Source organism: Schistosoma mansoni, chromosome W, assembly GCF_000237925.1.
Source record: "Schistosoma mansoni strain Puerto Rico chromosome W, complete genome".
Taxonomy (NCBI): domain Eukaryota; kingdom Metazoa; phylum Platyhelminthes; class Trematoda; order Strigeidida; family Schistosomatidae; genus Schistosoma; species Schistosoma mansoni.
In genome coordinates this window covers 52,437,948-52,447,451 of record NC_031502.1, presented here as the reverse complement: position 1 = coordinate 52,447,451, position 9,504 = coordinate 52,437,948, and the positions used below count along the sequence as shown (strand labels likewise).

General features: G+C 33.4%; 1 non-coding gene across 1 annotated transcript; it reads left to right on the top strand.

The window, feature by feature from the left end:
• Nucleotides 1-8,245: 8,245 nt before the first annotated feature.
• On the top strand, nucleotides 8,246-8,317 carry Smp_tRNA_00985_Pseudo_TTG.1.1. Its single transcript has one exon. It is a non-coding gene (tRNA).
• The last annotated feature ends 1,187 nt before the right edge of the window (nucleotides 8,318-9,504 follow it).

The window sequence follows — 9,504 nt, the reverse complement described above, 5'->3', positions numbered from 1 at the left end:
AAGACGTAATAATTTCATTGATATTTTTGTAAGTTCCAAAGTTACTCAACCATCGAAATATTATTATTCTTTTATTTTAAAATACAAAAGACACTGTAACAGAGGATTAACTAAGAAAAATCGCTTTCATACAGAAAACGCACAAAGAACAAGATTCCCTTGGTAATGATTGTTTTCAATCTTCCCATTGAAGATTGGGACTGCGATTGATCAGTCTCTTATTCACATACTGTACGTATTGCCTCGATATTTCCTTAATTCTCAAACATTATAAGCAAAGATGGATAATGGCTAGCAGTGGAATCCACGATGTACGTTTCGTCCTATTTCGGATTCGTCAGATAGATATACCCGCATCTCAGAATCGATGTTCACTCTGGAACTCGAACCCAGTACCATTCGCTTTAAACGCTATCACATTATCCACTTAGCTACTGAGTCCTGATAGCCACTAGCTTGTCCAATGGGAAATTCACAATGTGAACCTTAACTCTAAGATGCAGGTACATCCAACTGACGAGTCTAAAATAGGACGAAACGCGCATTCTGGATTCTATTGCTAACCACTATCCATCTTTGCTTATAACACAATAAAAATAGTTCACAAAGACAGGATTATCTAAATTGAATATTACAGTAAGTTTGCAAATTGTTGACAATTTTTTTTCGAAAAGAAACAAATTAAATCAATTTGTCAACGAATTCAAAACAAGTCAAAACGTGCTATTTTTTTAATTTCACTTAAATGAAACGTGTACATATTTGAAACACGTTTTAATTTTTTTAGGTAAACTGGTAGGTGGATTTAAGTTTAGATTGAATAGATGAATGAATGAATGAATCAGTTTATATTTGTATTTGTAGTAACGTTTTGAATAGATTACATGTGATATTTTGAATTTTTTGTTTATGTTAGATTGATAATGAGTCCTTTATAATCACTAAGGGAATTTAAGATAAGTTTTATAAAATAAAGCCTCAGTTATTTGTTTATTCTTTGTAATTAATAAAATTATTATGATTTGATATATACTATTTTGGAGGATGTGGAAAACTTTACATATCTGGGCAGCACGGTGGATCTGATGCAAATGTGAGGGCGAGGATCGGTAAAGCAAGAGCAGCATATCTACAACTGAATAACATCTGGAACTCAAAACAATTGTCAAACAACACCAAGATCAGAATTTTCAATACAAATGTCAAGACAGTTCTACTGTATGTGGCGGAGACATGGAGAACTACGAAAGCCATCATCTAGAAGAAACAGGTGTTTATTAACAATTGTCTACGCAAAATACTTCGGATCCGTTGGTCAGACACTATCAGCAACAACCTACTGTGGGAGAGAGCAAACCAGATTCCATCCAGTGGAGGAAGAAATGAGGAAGAATTGCTGGAAATGGATAGGACACATATTGAGGAAGTCACCCAACTGTGTCACAAGGCAAGCACTCACATAGAATCCTGAAGGGCAAAGGAAAATAGGAAGACCAAAGAACACATTACGCCGAGAAATGGAGACAGACATGAGAAGAATGAACAAAAAATGGATAGAACTAGAAAAGAAGGATCAGGACAGAGTGGGTTGGAGAATGCTGATCGACGGCCTATGCTCCATTGGGAGTAACAGGCGTAAGTAGCTATTATGCAATGTGATGATTTATAAAGCGTTCTATGTATAGTGTTTTGTTATTGAAGCTATAGATTATGATGAAGTTTTGTTCTCTGAGCTGGATGGTTTGATCGTGGAGCTTTCATTGTCCTTTTGAACGACATCATTAGCTCAGAGAACAAAACTCTATCAAAAAATCACCCACCTGAGCTACAAATCGTCTCCACCATCTCAAGCTGTAGATGAATAAGTTCTATAGAATTAATTAATTTTTCAACACTGTAGTTGATAAATAATAACCAATATCACATCTAAGCTATGCTGTTGATTGAAAAGGTACTACAGTTTGTCATGTTCTCTTAAAAATAGTCGGAAAACGTCATAAAGAAAAAAATAAATATATTTTTTTATGTCCCAATAAGTAGAAAAATTGCATTTTCGACGTTTTGTAACTTAATATAAGTCACTTCTTCAGAGTAAATGAAAACTATAAAGAAGTGGCTTACTTTCTCAAGTCGTATATTTTCAAATTGTTCATCATTAATCAAGCAATAACCGGTATAAAATGTCTTGAAGAAGATATGTCCTAACATAAAGACAGATATCTGTTTTGGATTGAACTTAATTCAATTTTTTATTCAAGATGAATCATTTTGGATATTGTTTTTTGCTTTATATAACAGCTGTATATCAGTATTACTTCAAGTTTCCTTGTAGTTCTTCTGCTGTGTCATAGGAGTAGAATACAACTACAGTGTTAATTTCTAAAAGGATTGTCAGCTATTCTATTTTCTGATGAGCGTTTGTATTTGAGACAGTTGAATAATAAGCAACGTAGATCCAAAATATTTACTAGATACATTTATATTTTGTATCCAATCTTTTTGATGATTCAAGCCAGTCATTGAAATAGGTTTGAAAAGAGTATCAGTTAGGAACTGTATAAATTAATAAACTTGAAGGTTCTAGAAAAATTTAAATTTGAGATAAGTCAAACACAGTTATCAATGTTTGGAAAAATGTGAGCACTTCAGATCTGGAGAAATTAAACAGTAAAATAAAGTATAAAACAAACTTCTCGAAAATCACAGTACTTCAAAAAGATTTTACATTCCTCAAGGGAACATGTACTCGCCATATTTGGTATTCCACAATAACCCAGATATTTAAAATTTTCGAATCTAATAAAGGAAATTTATTTATGAATATATCATATCATATCATATATACACATCTAAAAATCACAGAATACCAAAGTATATTAATGAAGTTAATACTAACCTACTGTGGTGTATGCTACTGATTTCGTCAGATATAAGTAGTATGTAATAACAATAGAAAGTGGAATGCTTGGCTGTAGAAGGTTGAAAATATCAAATAGAAGAGAAAGAGAACAGAGAGTGAAATGAAAGAACAATTGAGAGATAATTGAACACTTTATTTATTTATTTGCTTATTTAAACACATAAATATTGGTACAAGGAAGCACCAGACATATATGCGCCAAACAAATCTTATTTGATTTGTGTGAGGGATGTGATACTGCCTAGGTGTTCAAACCGAAACAGGTGGTTTTCTTAAAAGGACACACCCCGAGCCTTTGACCTAAAGGTCTGATCCACAAGGCAGTGGAGCATCGTGAGAAGATGCAGTCCCATGGTAGCCGTTGACCAACAATAGGTTCATGCACCTTTTGTTCCCTCAAGATAATGGAGCCCATGTGCACCATTAGTTTGGAATCAGGGTTTTCCAACTACCCTAGGTTGACTTTCTGTGTCCATTAGCCCGGTTAAAGCGCCGGAAATTCGCTTTCGTCCTCTCAATTTCGTAAACAACAGTAATGCCGAGAGAAAGCAGTGAGTAGGACTTCCCTGACAGAGGCTATATACGCGTGGCCATATGAGAGCATTTGGAGAGGGAGAGTGGACTCTTCCCACTCTTAGCCGTACCAAGACATTCGGAGGGTGATGAACACTTTACAAATGAAGTATTTACTGTATGATTCTCAGATTTTACTAAGATATTCTATAATTTTGTATTAAAGCACATTTAGTTATACCCACCTATATTATTGCTCATCACACTAGTATCTCACTTTTGTTCTTATTTTAACTGACAAAATGTCAAACTTATAATAGAGTAATGAAAGTTTAAAATGTTCAAATAACCAAACTTATCATCTGTATATCTATATATTTGTTTGTTTTATCTCTTAGAAACTATATCTTAGTAACTAAACAAATATCATTCATCTTATTTTACATATGACATTTCAATTGTCCCTGAAATTTATCAATTCAGTTTATAGTATGTAATACATAGTATCATATACATTAATCATTATATAATCTATTTATAAACATTAATAATGAATTTCATAATTTTTAATTTATGTACAAAGTTATAAATATTTACAAAATGATTTTTGTATGGACCTAGATCTCACCCTAATTGAATCGCGTGAATGATTGTTATTGAAATATTATATATATACATATATGTATATCGTCAATCTTTGTATATAATTATCGACTTAATCCGTTTTAGTGTATAACAGAATTAAATAAGTCAAATATGAGAATAAAGTTTTGAATACAGATTATTTTGTACACTCACTGATCTGAATAGGAAATAAGAGGGATGAAGTGAATAGGAGAGAGCGAAACGAAACGGCGCGCAGTGGAGAAGTTGTATAATTTTCATAGTTGAAAGCGTGAGTCAATTGAAGCTAGACCACCATCGAAAACCTGGAAACACTGGACGGCCGTTTCGTCCTACTATGGCACTCCTCAGCAGTGCGCATCCACGATCCCCCACTCGCGAGATCCGAACCCAGGACCTACCAGTCTCGAGCCGGAGCCGTTAACCGATAGACCACTGAGCCGACATCCAACGGTGTTAATGTCTAACTTCAACTGATCCACGAAGTTGAGCAACCGATCACCAATTCTTTTCAGTGAGTTGTGTAAGCCGACTCAGTTTAATCAATCGATATCTATTAAACGATATTTATTGTCAGACTTAAAATAAGCTACAGACATGTGATGGATAGGATAAGAAATGAACATAAAAACGCTCATATAAAAACAGTCAAGGTTGATAAGTGAATAATTAATGAGGTCAAAATGTGATTTATGAAGAATGAATAAATTGGCATATCCGAAAACCAGTATAAGCTTTGTGGGCTTAATATAGTGATTGACAGTACAATACTATCTCTCTATTAAATTTATTTTCATTAGATCAGGAATTAGACTTAGAGTTTTCATCACGAACTGACATCAACTATAATGCAAAAACCTTATTTAGCCAAATGGATGAGTGAATTTCTCGCCAAAATCCGAGACCTGTAATCTTGAATCTGATTGGTTCGTTCATAAATTATAGTCTCACCGAATCTATTTCTGAATATCAATGTATTTGTCTTTCCCCTTATACCAAATGAAAAATATCATCAGTTAAAATTAAAAAATATATATTCTCTTGAAGTCCTTAGTCTTGAAAAGATCTACAGTTGAATGTTTCTAAAAATGACTAATAAAATCAAGTGTATTTGAGTTGCATTCAGTACATTTTGCAAGGACAGATTTTGAATTACATAGTTCTCAAGATATCTGTAACGAACAAGAACTCAGGTGGGGACAACCAATTTATTATTTCACACAAATTTATAGAATATCTTGATAAACTAAAAGGACCATAGATTAAATACATCACTTTCAAATCTTCCATCAATTGTTCATTACATTCTGTCTGATTCTTGCAATTTATAATTCCTTTCTAGTGCCTTTTCTGTTTTGTTCAATTTGATCTTCTTAACCTTCTATTTACAGCTATTCAACTTTTGATTAGTGTTACATCCTACTTGAGTTTGTCCACCTAAGTAACATAAACCATACATTCTCAGTATACCTTGTTCCATTGAATTAATTTTTATCAAATATTTAAAAATCTTTGTCAATTGAAGCTAATCCGTACCTACTGCCTAGATTCTTAAATAAACAGTTACCTGACATAGTGTTTTTCCGAGAACCTGATACACCTTGATGATAAAGTTCTGGTGAATTTACCCATAGATGTAAAACTTCGTCACCGCTATAGATCAGTAGAATAATGATATAACTTCAGATCTTAATGTTCTTTAACCAGGTGAATAAACACAACTGTGAATCTCTAACACAACCCATCAAAATAAGATTACTGAAAAACTGCCTTGTTTACCAGAGTACTGTATTTCACTGTTATATCCCATGGAGATATATGAATGGTAACTTTGAGAACTATTTATGGACCAATATGATATGTATATTTCCTATTGTATAACTGTTAAATAACTAAGCTATTCATATTCGTTTCCATCTTATTATAAGCTTTATTTTGACCTATAGACTATTATTATACAATTTACCATTCTTGAGTTATCCCCAGTCCATTAATTACTGTTCCCCCTATTCACAGCCACATTTGGACAAATCTTGTACATCAGAGGGGGTTTTGTGGAGAATTTAGTATTTTCATAGTTGAAATCATGGGTCAATTGAAGCTAGACCACCATCGAAAACCTGGAAGCACTGGACGGTCGTTTCGTCCTATTATGGGACTCCCCAGCAGTGCGCATCCACGAATGTTATTTTCTATTTTATGGTACGATGTGGTCAGTTTGTTTGGTATATAAACCCAGTATGTTTGAGAATAATGATTCATAATGCAGAGGGTGTTATTGGTGTTCTGGACTTAACTGGCCGAGCTAGACAGAAAGCAGGACTGATATGTACTCAAGAGTGTTTATAGGGCTTTCATGTATCATTGGATCCGATTGATAAAATCACTCCTCTCTAATTGGCACATTTATATATCAAACAGGGCCCGTACTCACTCACTCAATATAACACACTCTAATGTAATGTTTATTTCACCATTTAAACAAAAGCAAAGTATTAAAAAAAAACACTTCAACTATCAAAGTTATTTTCTTGTCAATAAAATCTGTCAACTATTCAATATCAAGTGTGTAGCTTAAACCCTCACAATCATGATCATTCTAGGCAGTTTTCGTTTTTATAAAAACTAATCAATGAAATGATCATCAATAGGTAAATATAACTTAATGTGTTTCATGTAAAACTATTTTATTGATTAACAAGGTTGTATGAAATTGGTTTATGACCTATATGATATATATATTTCCTATTGTATAATTGTTAAATAACTAAGCTATTCATATTCGTGTCCATCTTATTATAAGCTTTATTTTGACGATATATTAAAAATCTGTGATATTCTAGTGAACGAGAGCATAAATGGGGACAACCAAATGTATTTGAATACAAAATTATAGAATATTTTAGTAAAATCTGAGAATCATACAGTAAATACTTCATTAGCTGTAGGTTTGTTCTCTGAGCTGGATGGTTTGGTCGTGGAGCTTTCATCGTCCTTCTGAACGACATCATCAGCACAAACTTCGGGTAGAAGTGAAGTGTTTGATAAAATATCCATCAATCCTCTCAGACTACATTGTTCTTTTGTTTTCACAGCAATCATTCTCTGTTCTCATTCTCTTTTCTTCTATCTTCTTAACCTTCCGCCATCAGGCATTTCACTCTCAATTTATGATACATACTACTTATATCTGTCAACATCAGTAGCATGTACCACCATATATGTGTAATTCATTAGTCGATGTAAATATTTATCAATGTCATGAAAATACACTTTGCCTATTAAAAAAAAGGAAAACAAAAACTGAATGAACAATGTTTTTGACTTCATTCCAAGTTTCAATGTAAAATTCTCTACTAAATTTTCGATTATCTTCTTATCAAAAGAAAATTCACATTTACCTTAAGAAAAACGTTAATTAGTTAAACAGTGAAATTACCGTTGTCTTCCAAATGGAATTTAAGGATAAAGGAGGAGGGTTGGGCATGATGTTATTGACCCCTTCCCATAGAAAACTAACTCCCTAAAAAGACGCTAACCATGTGTAAAAATTTCTTTAATATGTCAAGAGGTAATTTGGTATATTTGACATTCATGTTGATAACTGAAGACCTTAAATAAGAATGAAACAATAACATCATTTAAAGATAAATGATTATGTATTATTGGTAATAAATACTATTATATAACATGTTATTGTATAACAGTATACTCATAAGATATTTAATGATAATGACGAATGTCACTTGATTATCTTAAATAAGTGAAAGAATTAATTACAAGTCGACAAGAATAAACATAAGTTTTTTTAACCAAAATATAATTCTTTCTACCAGTTTTTTTGTATTTCGGTAAACTTTGACTGATCTTTTATGCCAATAAAAGACAACAGATAAAGAAGTTGGTTAACTTTGATTTTTGAAACATTATCCATTTCCACCTGATATTGTTTAATTGAGTCTTCTCAATCACTTTTAAGACTGCAAGGATGGATGGTGGCCACCAGTGGACTCATCAGCTGGATGCATGCTTGAGAATTAGGGCAATATCGATGCAATACGCACAGTATGCACATATGCTAATAAGATACTGATCAACTGCTGTCCTAAACATCAATGGGAAGATTCAAACAAACAATACTAAGTGAATTTAAACTTCACCCCATCGCACAAGCATGTGGCTATCAGGACTAAGTAGCTGAGTGGATAACGTGATGGCGTTTGAAGCGAAAGGTACTGGGTTCGAATCTCAGAGTGAACATCAACTCTGAGATGCAGGTAAATCCAGGTGACGAGTCCAAAATAGGACGAAACGCGAGTCCTTTATTTCACTACTTACCACTACCCATTTTTACTTATAATATCCATCTTCATTAATCGATTTCTGATTTGAATAAATCGTTAATATCAATTAATCTAGAAAAAAAAAGATGCATAATTATAACTTTGCTTTACCAATATCTTATACGTTTTCATCACTATAATACGACATTTCTTTCAGAAATAAGGAATCTAACAAATGTGACTTCTCAAATTTGTCAAAAGTATGTAATAGGAAAACATGTAGCTAATTCTGACAAGCTCCACAACTGCAATGATGCCGCAACAATTGATCCACAAACATATTCGCCCTGTCTGAATGTGTAACCACTTAAAGAATAATAAAATTTATGTTGTAATAGTGGTGAATGAACGAACTACAAAGCAAAAATCTCAATTGACTCATGCTTTCTACTTTGAAAAATACTAAATCTCCACAAAACCCGTTCTGATAATTAATATAATCATATGCTCACTAGTGACTTCGAGAAGTATATCTAGGAGCTCTAGTGAGAAGCAGTGACCAGTGGAGTTCAAAACCACGTCTGTTGTGAGATATCAACTCACTGAAGACAATTGGTGAATGGTTGCTCAACTTCGTGGATCAGTTGAACTTAGACATTAACACCGTTGGTTGCCAGCTCAGTGGTCTGTCGGTTAAGGGCTTCGGCTCGAGACTGGTAGGTCCTGGGTTCGAATCTCGCGAGAGCGGGTTCGTGGATGCGCACTGCTGAGGAGTCCCATAATAGGACGAAACGGCCGTCCAGTGTTTCCAGGTTTTCGATGGTGGTCTAGCTTCAATTGACTCATGCTTTCTACTATGAAAAATACTAAATCTCCACAAAACCCCTTCTGATAATTAAAAATCCCAATGCCAAACAATCGATATTAGACATCAATCAAATATTGAATGAACAGTCTAAAAATACTCAGCTACATTTGACGTTTTCATAACAAAAGATCGAGGACAGTCTACATCTAACAAGTTTAAAAGTTTATTCGGAATATTTGATGGATACTGAAATATACGTTGTACTAAATTTCACCTTCATAGTCTTTATCCTGTCCTAAGTGGTCATGATCTAGTTGAGTCAGTTCAATTATCACGTTTGAATAATCTATAATCAA